Source organism: Mastomys coucha, chromosome X, assembly GCF_008632895.1.
Source record: "Mastomys coucha isolate ucsf_1 chromosome X, UCSF_Mcou_1, whole genome shotgun sequence".
In the NCBI taxonomy this organism is placed as follows: Eukaryota; Metazoa; Chordata; class Mammalia; order Rodentia; family Muridae; genus Mastomys; species Mastomys coucha.
In genome coordinates, this window is record NC_045030.1 from 46,722,890 (window position 1) to 46,735,710 (window position 12,821).

Here is a 12,821-nt window from a genome sequence, read left to right on the forward strand (position 1 = left end):
CTGAAATGGTCATTATATTTGAGATCTACAATGAATATTCTAGTTTAACAATATACCTTTTAGGCTGGGTATATACACCTTTAATCCCAACACTTGGGAGGCAAAGACAGATGGATCTCTGTGAGGTCAAGAGCAGCCTGGTCTGTATAGGATATTCCTGGACAGTCAGGGATTCATAGTGAGACCCTGTCTCATTAAACAAACAAACAAATAAGAAATCAAACAAAAGAAATTATACCTTTTAATTCTTTTATTTTTCCCCAAATCAAATAAAACATTGCATGTAAGAAAATAATAGAGAATATTATTATAAATTCCTATATGTCTACCACTTAGCATTGTTAGATTTTTAAAAATTGTCCATATTTACAGGAGAACTTTTTCAAAAGGAAATCAGACTTTGTAGATAAAATCAGAGCTTCCTGTTCCCATTCATTTCCTCTATTTCCTTTTCTCTGGAGTAGCCACAGTAATAGATTTGATATCTTTATTTCCATCCATGCTATCCTATTTTACCATGTATATATTCAACCATAAATTTTATATGATGCTGTTTTAAATAATTTAACCTTCATATAAATAGTATTTTACAATAAACAATAGAGAGTAAGAATACAAACATAGGAGCCAGACCCACTAAATAGTACATACTATATATGTTACGATCTCCATAACCTTTTGGAAATTATTTAATCTTTATGTGCCTCATTTTTTTCCTAGAAACTGGGAGTTTGTATTAGTACTTGCCTCATAAGATTGTCTTGATGACTGAAAAATAAATTCATAAATATATATGTATGCAATTAAAAATCAATGCCTTGTATTAGCCTTTATGTTTATACTTTGCTTTTTAAAATATTTTTGAGTGTTATCCACATTGATATCTGTGCCACCAATTCATTTAACAATACTATTGCACTGTATGAATATATTACCATCTAGGAGTGACTTTTGTGACCAGCACTTAGGTGGTCTCCATTATGAAAGTGCTTCATAGGCGCACACCTTTAATCCCAGCGCTTGGGAGGCAGAGGCAGGTCAATTTCTGAGTTCGAGGCCATCCTGGTCTACAGAGTGAGCTCCAGGACAGCCAGGGCTACACAGAGAAACCCTGTCTCAAAAAACCAAAGCAAAACAAAAAAATAGAAAGTGCTTCAATGGCCATCTTTGCATGTGTCTTCATGTGTACACGCACATAAGAATTTTTCTAGAGTTCTTTAGACATTGCTGGAAAGACATTAGAAATTAGCTTTTGATTTCTCTTTTATAACGTTCAAAGAAACTGTGTCTCATCCTTTATAATCTTTTCAAACTCCGTTCTGTTTATGAGTTTCTCAGGTTTGCCACCATCCTCTTGAGCATCAAAACCCTACTCTGATTGAAGCTATGATGTCTTCACAAAGACTGGTCTTATTAATCTTCGATTTCCTTTTGATTTTCATCTACTACTATCTGCAGATTGGAAGATGGAACCTGACCTCCAATCAATCAGCATACTATTTTTATATCATGCATAAAAAAATACTGATTGATCATCATACTTCAAAGGTTTTGAGCACTGTGTCACAACAGTCATAAAGATGAACGTCTTTTCAAAATCTGTTTTGTTATTTCTCCTTGGGAAATAAGCCTGAGTTTGTCAAGTGGGTGTTTTATTGGTCTTAACTTGCTTTGAATGGTAGGCTATAAACCTTAAGAATGTTTCAGCAACTCATAAAGGAATAAAGACCCCAGTTAAAATGTCTCTGGTGATTGAGACCTTAAATAGACTACTAACCTCATTAAATTTTTTTCTGGTAGTTCTTTTGAAACCTTGTCATATTTGAATTTTATAGTTTTCCTAAAGATGTTATGAAGGGGATTATTTATTTATTTGCTTATTAATATTTTGCCACATTAGGGTTCAGTAAGCAGGCATTCCTGCTGCTGATCTAAACCTCCAGCCCATGAAAATATCATTGAAAAACTTGTATTGAATTTTATTTATTTGGTTGTTTATTTTCTTAGTGTTGTGTGCATATGCATACACATGAATGTGCCATAGCATATACTTAAAGGTCGGAGGACAGCTTGCAGAAATCAGTTTTCTCTTTCCACCATGTGAGTTTTGGGGATCAAGTTCAGATTGTCAAGGCTTGGCAGCAAGTGCAGTTATTGCTAAACCATCTCTATGGTCCCACAATATTCTTTTTAAACAAGGACAAAACTGGGGCCATATATCAGTGGTAGAGTCCTTGTCTGGAGTGTGGGAGGCCTGGGTTCAGTCCCCATTACTGAATTATTGGGGGAGCAATTACTGCTCCTAGCAATCTATATTTATGCAAAGTTTCTACTTTCCACCTAGACATTTGAGCACTTACCACCCTCTGTGAAATGAAGCATCTACTTTTATGGCTGGTAGCCAGCTCTTCACTTACAACTCTAAGAAAATACATGGTAGATTTTATAGCTTGGTAAATCAAAAAGCATGTTTGAGCAAACAGATTCTAAATGATGGGTTATAACAAGTATTTATTGATTACGGAATTTTATGGGTTTGAATACTATGTAAAATAGTTGCTCCTATTTATGGCTTGAATAAACATACTAAATTTTGCCAGGATGAAGAGGAGGATGTTCATGTATTCGAAACTAGTTTTGAAAATATGTTCTGGGGTGGTGAGATGGCTCAGCGGGTAAGAGCACTGACTGCTCTTCCAAAAGGTCCTGAGTTCAAATCCCAGCAACCACATGGTGGCTCACAACCATCCGTAATGAGATCTGAAGCTACAGTGTACTTATGTATAATAATAAATGAATCTTAAAAAAAGAAAAGAAAATATGTTCTTTTGTTGTTTACTTTTCTTTTGCCTCAGAGCTCAATATTCAGAACAGTCTCTGTCTCCTGGCTGCTGGGATTAAAAAGATGTGTTCTGGAGGGGCTTAAGGAAAATTAAGGGATAAGAAGGGGATGCTGCTCCTAATTCTTACCCAGGACATCATGTTGTGTGTGAGAAGTTCATTTCTTGACTCTTGTATTTCTCCTCTAAAAGTAGGAAGGACAGCTTTAGTTGTTCTTTTATGTATCTTTCATATAGTTCTAGGAGCTGGCATGAAGGGGCATGAGACAGAAAGTATTCAACAGAGGCTTTCTCAAAATCCTCTGAGGCAATGGAGGCTTGGAAGGAAAAAAGTATGCTTGGACAAAACCATTATAAAATAAGTTACTACCAAGTTACGATAATGCTTTATTTACCTACTTCTGGGGAAGATGCATTTGAAACATATTTCCAGATGATCATTGTATAGCATATTACTATTATCCTTGTATATTTAGCAGAGCTGGTGGGTTCCTTTGTTTTGAATTTGAAACAGGGCCTCTAGAACTCAGGCTGGCCTTGAACTCCATATTCACTCTATCAGCTTTCTGAGTGTTGAGACTATCAACATGTGCCACCAATCAGAACCAAGATAGATATTTTTATTATTATTTTAATAACCTTCCATGCATAGTATTGGTAGCATTGATTCATTGTGTTTGCTGATTTCCATGGTAACATCAATGTGAGATCCTGGGACCAGACTTAGGAAGACAAGGGTACAATCACCTTTTGTGACCTGCTATTAGGCAGCTCTTGCACACCAGTGCACTAATGTAAGGTATACACAGGATTATATTCATGCTAACTTTCATTTGCACTTAAAGAAATAATAACTCCTTTAACCTTAAATACTCCAGGGTATATATCTTTTTCTTATTTTGTTCTGAAATGGGGGCTTGCTGTCCTACCTCATGCTCTAAAGTGTGGGGAACATAGACTTGTGTGGTTACACCTGACTTCCTTTCTCTCTTGCAACAAGGTCTTGTATGTTGCTCAGGGTGGTCTGGAACTATTGAGTTCAAACAATGATCCTGCCTCAACCTCTTGAGTAGTTGAGACTACATATATATATTATCTTGCCCAATTGAGTTCATATTTCCAAAGAATAAAGATACTATTTGGCATAACCACAAGACACTATACTAGAAGTATTGTATATATTCAACATACTAGAAGTCACTCAAGCTTTGTCTATTGTCCTAAGAATGTCCTGTATTGTAAAAATACTTAATTTCAATCTGGGGTTTCTATCTTGCCTTTGACCATTTAGTTCCTGTATACAACTTTTATATTTATAGTGAGCTTTAATCAGCACAAGAGCTGGGCAGATATCTATCCTCTATGCTATTATGTCTATTTCCCAGCCAAAATTCCATGATATAATTTGCTGTTTTGTCTATTATAATTGGGCTGCTGTTAACTCCAATTAGGCAACCCACATGGCCATTATTTTAAGATTCTTACCCCATGGCAGTTTCTCTCCTCTATCCCTTTCTTCTCTCTCCACCTCGTGGTTCTCCTCTGACCCTAAGCCTGGGAACCCTAACCCCCTGCCTATACCTCTTCTGCCCAGCTATTGGCTGTCAGCCTCTTCATTCACTAACCAGGGATAACTTGGGGAACAAGCACAAACTGCATCACCTGGATCTAGGTTTGGTCTTGGGAGCAACTAGTATGTAGCATAGTAAAAGATCAAACTGCAACATTCCTGAATGGCTGTTTACAAGAATAAAAACTGAGTATTATCTGGATTTGGGAATACAATATTTTTTTCAGAAGTTTCTATCTCTAGCCCTCTTGTACTTGTCAAATACCCGCTCATCCTCTCTTCACACCTCTTAATCTTTCCACAACATTAATTTCTGATGTCTAACATTAGAGGTGTTATCATCAAACAGCAAACATGCTGACAGTGCTTCTGGTGTTTGAACATTTTAGTTAATGTTGGTAGTTAACGTGTAACAAACACTGCACTTAAATTCAAGTAGTCTTTGTTGCTATTTTGTGTCTCTTAGTTATTAATATGACCTTTGATTTAAAAGCTTGTCTGTATGCCAATAAAAGAGTCTTTCTGGCGGTTCATGGGACATGTTAATTTTAAGCAAATACCTTTCAGTATCATAGGGAAATAAGCAAAATAGGCTTCTTTTGGAGTTGGGTTAACAAAGGCCTTTGCTGTATAAGTATAAACTATGATCTTGCTTCCAAAAAGATATGTTTTTGTAATATTGTATATTGGGCACATTTTCCCATACCATACTCCCTTCCCTTCCCTTTCTCACCTTCCCCTTAGTCCTCTGTCATCCTAGTTAGTTTTACCTCTACTTCCATATGTACATGTTATTTTATGTATTGCTATAAAATCTAGGAACTACAAGTGAGAGAAAACATACCTTTCTGAGGCTGGCTTTATTTAATGTGATTTTCCCTAGTTGCCCTCATTTTCCTGAAAACTATACAGCATCATTCTTTCTTATGGCTGAAAAAATTCACACACACATATACATACATACATACATACACACACACACACACACACACACACACACACATATATATATATGCAAGCATACATATATTTTGTGTATTTATATGTATGTGCACACATGTAGTTTTAAATGACAAAGATTCTTTTCAGGTTCAGTAGAGAGATGCGCTGAGATGGGTTTTGGTCATCAGATCTGTTACCACCGGCCATTCACATAGGAGGAATAAGGTATCTAGCAGCAGCTCTCAGAACAAGGGGAATTCTTTACATTGATAGACTTTAGAAGATAGGGGTCTCTGAGTTTAGAAGATAGGAGTCTCTAGATTTTCCAGATTCAGGTACTCACTAGATAAAGTACAAAGCAGTATTTTAGGAAGTTTATCCTATTGGCCTACCCTACTTTGAGGCTGTTACAAACTAGTTTACCAGTTTAAAGAATGTCCAAAATATATGAAATATGCCTCATCTCTTTACAGGGGAAGCTTTGATCTAAAAAATGCTACATTTTCTGTATATATATCCTCTTTTGTTACATACCTAGTTCAGTTTGATACCATAGCTATTATGTATAGTGTTGCAACAGATATTGATGTGCAAGAATCTCTGTGACATGTGGGTTTGGATCCTTTGAGTAATGATCCACAAGTGGACCACATGGGAGATCTATTTTTAGTTGTTTCAAGAAAATCCATATGGACTTCCAGAGTGGCTGGGCTAGTTTATATTTTCCCTTCCACAGTGTGTAAGAGTTTCCCCCTTTGTCCACAAACCCACCAGCATGTGTTGTTTTCTTAACAACTGCCATTCTTATTGGGGTGAGATGGAATCTCAATGCAATTTTGATGTGCAATTTCTCTGACAGCTAGTAAAGTTGAATATTTTTTTCATTTGTTTGTTGTGATTGTTATCTCTATAAGAACAAAAGCATAGTGAATTCAAGGCCAGCCTGGGCTGTACTAGACTCTATTAAAAAGAACAAAGTCTTGTGCCTACATAGTACCTGTAAAATAGTTGGTGAGTTTGAGTTGCTAGATCTTCCCTTGGTAACTGTTTATTGTAAAGTGACACTATAAATAACATACATGTCATTTTTCTAAGTAAGCGAACCCACGTTATGTTTAACTAAATACCTTTAAGTAGGGCCAGTGCCAGCATTAAGTGATTAGAGAATTAGGTGGAAATAGCAGTCAATTATTTTGACTAGTATTTCTCAAATACTTTAGTCTAAAAAATTTTAGCCTGGAAATTTTTTTTAAAGATTTATTTATTATTATTATATAAGTACACCGTAGCTGTCTTCAGACACACCAGAACAAGGTGTCAGATCTCATTACAGATGGTTGTGAGCCACCATGTGGTTGCTAGGATTTGAACTCAGAACCTTTGGAATAGTAGTCAGTGCTCTTAACTGCTGAGCCATCTCTTCAGCCCTCTGAAAATTTTCTTTTTTTACTAGATATTTTCTTTATTTACATTTCAAATGTTATCTCCTTTCCTGCTTTCCCCTCTGAAAACCCCCTATCCCATACCCCCTCCCTCTGCTCACCGACCCACCCACTCCTGATTCTTGGCCCTGGCATTCCCCTACACTGGGGCACAGAACCTTCACAGGACCAAGGGCTTCTCCTCCCATTGATGACCGACTTGGCCATCCTTTGCTACATATGCTGTTGGAGCCATGAGTCCCACCATTTGTACTCTTTGGTTGGTGGTTTAGTCCCTGGTAGCTCTGAGGGTTCTAGTTAGTTCATATTGTTGTTCGTCCTAAGGGGCTGCAAACCCCTTCAGCTCCTTGGGTCCTTTCTCTAGCTCCTTCATTGGGGACCCTGTACTCAGTCCAATGGATGGCTGTGAGCCTCTACTGTATTAGTTGGGCACTGGCAGAGCCTCTCAGGAGACAGCTATATCAGGCTCCTGTCATCCAGCACTTGCTGGCATCCACAATAGTGTCTGGATTTGATGATTTAATATGGGTAGGATTCCCAGGTGGAGCAGTCTCTGAATTGTCTTTCCTTCAGTCTCTGCTCCATAGTTAGTCTCTTCAACTCCTTCCATGGGTATTTTGTTTCCCTTTCTAAGAAGGAATGAAGAATTCACACTTTGGTCTTCCTTCTTCTTGAGTTTCTTGTGGTTTATGGATTGTATTTTGTGTATTCTGATCTTCTGGGCTAATATACACTTATCAGAGAGTGCATACCATGTGTGTTCTTTTGTAATTGGGTTACCTCGCTCAGGAAGATATTCTCTAGATCCATCCTTTTCCTTAAGAATTTCATAAATTCATTGTTTTTAATAGCTGAGTAGTACTCAATTGTGTAGCTATACAACATTCTCTGTATCCATTTCTCTGTTGAGGGACATCTGGGAAGATTTTTTTTTTAATGTCCAGACATGAACCTGTCTAGGATGTGCTTCTTACAGACATGTTTAGTTGTTAGAAGCCTCACCTCCACTGTACATGGGAAAAAAGATTTAGTTTATTATTATTTGAGTGTGTGTGTTTCAGCTGCATGTATGTATGTGGACCTCATCTGTGCCTTGTCTCCTGAACTAAGAAGAGGGTGTCAGATCCTCTGGAACTGGGTCTGTAGAAAGTTGTGTGCCACCACCTGGGTGTTGAGTCTTTTGCAAGAGCAGCCAAAGCAAATGCTCTTACCTGCTAAGCCATCTCTCCAGCCCTAATCCAGCTACCCCGTCCCACTTTTGTGGTACACAGAGTAGAATGTCCATGCTGCATACATTTTCTACCATGGAACTACATATGTCCAGCCCATAATTCTCCATTTGTTTTCATGCTATGAAGTGCAACTACACCCGATTGAACCCGAGTACATTTTACCACACAGTAGTTAACTTTTTGTTGCTCTAACAAAATACCACTACCGGGGCAACTCATGGAAGGAAGAGTGTATTTGGGTTCCAGAGGGGTAAGAGTCTATTGTGATAGGGAGTCATGGTAGCAAGTGGTAGGCATGATGGCAAGGGCAGAAAGCTAAGAGATCACATCTTAACTACAAGCATGAAGCAGAGAGTCAACTGCATCAGAGCTCTTAAAGGCCGCATGTCTCTGAGCAAGGCCATGATGCCTCAACCACTCCCAACAGCAAGCACTACTAACTGGGGACTGAGAGTTCAAATGCCTGAGCTGCCTATGAGGCACAGCTCTCATTCAAAGTACCATAAGCTGCTATTGATTTACCTCAGCCATCCTCAGGACTTAGCTTTCCAGTGCATCATGCAGAGACACCATTCTAAAACGATAACTGTTTGGCTTCCTTAGCTATTGCTCTTAGGATACCACGTTCCTTCCTTGGTGCTGCGGATAACCTTAGTGACTGAGCCTCCCTCTCGCCTGCAAGTATGTACAAGTATCCCTGGTATGTTGATGACTTGAGTCCTTTGGAATCCAGCTGTACCCTGGAGTGGTATAGCTGGATCATATGGAGAATCTTATTTTATTTTATTTTATTTTTTAGAAATCCACATACTGGGGTTGGGGATTTAACTCAGTGGTAGAGCGCTTGCCTAGCAAGCGCAAGTCCCTGGGTTCGGTCCTCAGCTCTGGAAAAAGAAAAAAAAAAAGAAATCCACATACTTATATTGTGGTGCCTGACTAGTTTACATTCCCATTAGAACATATAAAGCTATATACATTCCCACCAGTAGTATGTAATCGCCTCAAGTTCTTTTAACAGTATTCTCTGCCCTCTATTCCCCATTGCCCCAGTGAACTACATAGGTCTCAGACTTGTAGGGGAAGATGAACATTAAGTTTTCACTTTACTCTTTTGTTGACACTCCTTCCTGGGCAAATGCTTTATGCCTTGTTTGTTTAATGAATGCTACGCCACCTCAACTCTTATGTTCCTTTTGGGACTCTGCCACATTCTCCTTTGTGTATGTCCTATGGTATCAATCTTCTGTAACTCTTCTTTGGATTGATGAGCTTTAGTCTCTTTTAACAGATTCAAAACTACCTAAGGTCAAGTACCTCCTTCAATTCAAGTATTCTTCATATTAACAACCTCTATAGTACTGTGTGTCTGGGCCACATGGGGCACTCAGTAAATACTTTCAAGTGACAAACATCTGGAACCAGAAGTCTCTAGATAGACATTTTAGTAGCCACTAGCCACATGTGACTATTTACATTTAACTTTTAATTAAAATTAATTAAAAATTCATCCCCTAGCTAATCTAACTGCATTATAAGTGTTGTATTCTATAGTAATACATGGTTACCACATCAGAAAACACAGGTTATACAAACTGCCATCATTGCAGAATTTTATTTATTTTATTTACTTATTTTTAGACAGAGTCTCACTGTGTAGCCCTGGCTGTCCTGGAACTCACTATGTAGACCAGATTGTCCTTGAACTCGGGTGATCTGCCTGCCTTTTTCTCCTGAGTGCTGGGATCAAAGGCATGTGCCACCAGCCCAGGGCAAAACACTCTAAAAGTGTTAACCTAGATTATTATTTATTTTCTCGTTTCACAGTAGTAAAAAATTATTGAATTTTCTACCATATGCTAACATTATATTAGGTAGAATAGTTATAATAAATGCAAAACCACAATTGCTATCATATTACTATTTGTGAGGCACTTAAAAAAATCCTTGTAGGGGGACTGGAGAGATGGTTCAGTTGTTGAGAGTATTTACTCTTGGAGAGGAACCAGGTTTGGTTCCGAGCAACCATATAGTGGCTCACAATTATCCATGACTCTAGTTCCAGTGGATCTGATGTCTCTTCTGACCTTTTTGGGCAACAGGCTTGTATGTTGTGTACACACACACACACACACACACACACACACACACACACACAATGCTGGCAAAGTACTCTTTTATCTTAAAATAAATACATCTTTTAAAACATTAATTAAGAAATCCAACCTGGTAGGGAGACGATTTCCATTATTCAAATTAGAAATTTAAGCTTGGACAAGATTGAATGCGGAAAATCTTAGAAAAGGAAAGAGAAATAGTTGGAGTGTAGACGTGGAAAATGCTTGGAAAGTACTAGGTAATTTGCTTTGCTTACAATGGTTGCCTAAGGGCTGAGTATGAGTCTCATCAGTAAAGTACTTGCCCGGCATACAAGATACCCTGGGTCACATCCATGGTACTTAAACATCAAACCAAACAAAACTATGTGGCATATGAGCAGGGAGTAGTTGTTTACTAATTCATTTTTTCAGCCATTCAACAAATACATACCCATCTACATAAACGGCTTTTGGTCTTAAGACATTTAACCCATTTGCTAATCATGCATTCTGCTACTGAGCTATATACCTTCAGACTTTCAACAAATACCTATCATTATACTTCCTTATCTGTTCCCCCAACTGCCCTTCTCTAAAACCCTTCGTGGTTCTCTCTCCCCTGCAATAGTTCCCTTTTCTGCTTTTGTGTAGCTTGTATTCCATTATTCTCTTTTCCTCTGTAAGATCATTTACTTTTTCTATTTGTGTACATACACATACATGTTACATAATACATACAGACACACACACACACATTCTTTTTTTCTCTTTCTCTATCCCCCACCCCTTTTGAGACAGGGCTTTTCTGGGTAGTCCTGGAACTCCCTCTGTAGACCAGATTGCCTTTGAACTCATAGAAATCTGCTTGCTTCTGCCTCCCAAGTGATGGGATTAAAGGTGTGAATCACCACTGCCCAGAACACATACATTCTTGTATCTACAGTCTGTGAGTGAGAGAAATCGCATGATAGCTCTATTTCTGAATCTGGCTTATATTGCTTAACATCATCATTTCAAGTTTCACCCATTTTCCTGCAAATACATAATTTACAATTTTATGTATGGTTGAGTAAAACTCCATCATGTGCATGTATCACATTTTCTTTTTTTTTAAAAAAAAGATTTATTTATTTATATTTATGTGTATGAGTACACTGTAGCTGTACAGATGGCCGTGAGCCATCATGTGGTTGCTGGTAATTGAACTCAGGCCGGCCGGCTCGCTCTGGCCCTGCTTGCTCTGGCCTGTATCACATTTTCTTTATCCATTTATCGATTGCTGGCCATCTAGGATGGTTCTGTTTCTTAGCTCTGGTGAATCCTGTGCAGCAATAAGCATGGGTTTGCAAGTATGTCTTTAGTGTACTGATACTGAAGTCATTTCTTGGAGAATGGATGGAACTGGGGGAGATGAATATGCAGGAGTACTATGGCTGGATCATATGGCAGTTGTAGTTTTAGATCTATCAGGAACCATGTTGATTTCTATAGTTGCTGCATGAGTTTCCACACACCACCCACCCACTAAGCAGTGTGTAAGGGTTCCTCTTTCCTAACACAGTAGCATTTCAAAACTACTGTTTCAGTATTTGAGTACTTATTCTCTGTGCTAAGTAAAGGGGATAGAAAACTAAACAATACAGAGATTATGCCATCAGAGCTCACTATGAGGAGTGATGAAATGTGGATAAGTGTGGTGGAGGGTACTGAGAAATACCCTAAAGTTTTTTTTTTTTTCAAGGCAGGATTTCTCTCTATAGCCCTGGCTGTCCTGGAACTCACTCTGTAGACCAGGCTGGCCTCGAACTCATAAATCTGCCTGCCTCTGCCTCCCAAGTGCTGGGATTAAAGGTGTGCATCACTACTGCCTGGCTACCCTAAAGATTTTATACTTTGTTCTTCTAGTCCTTACTTCTCAAGAGATGGACTTTAGACCACCAGCATAGGTGTGTCCTGGAAATTTGCTGGCTATGTAGAATCCCAAATTTCACACTAATTCCCAGACTTCTCAAGACAAAATTGAAGATCCCTAGAAGTTTCTTTTTATTTTAATTTTTGAGATAATTTTTTCACATAGCCCAGGTTGGCCTTGAATTTGCTCTGTAGTAGAGGTTGGCCTTGAGCTCTAGATCTTCCTGCCTCCATTTTTCCAGTACTTGGATTACAGGTGTGTGCCACCACACCTGTGCCTCAGGTGATTCCAGAAACACCTAGATGTTATAGAAGCAGGAATGTAAGCAATGTGGGCCAATAAGAAATTACGTAATTGAGCTGGATATGGTGGTGCATGCTTTTAATTCCAGAACTTGGGAGGTAGAAGCAGATAGATCTCTGTAAGTATGAGGACCAGGACAGGTTTATATAGTGAGTTCTAGACCAGCCAGGGCTACACAGTGAGATCTTATCTAAACAAAATGTAATTGAACAAATAAATAGGGGAACACTTTAATGAGTATAAGAGGCAGTAATCTGATAAATATTGAATCTGATGCAAAAGAAACTGGACGTGGGACTATTACTGCAATGCAGGTGTGAAGTGAGATGTATTGGATATAAGAGGTAATCAGTTCTTAAGGTTGGTGAGATGGCTTCAAGTGTAAAAAGAACTCTGCTGCCAAGGCTGATAACTTGAGGTTAAGCCCTAAGACCTGACATGCTATGATAAAACTGACTCCTGTTCCCCCATCAAAAACTACAAA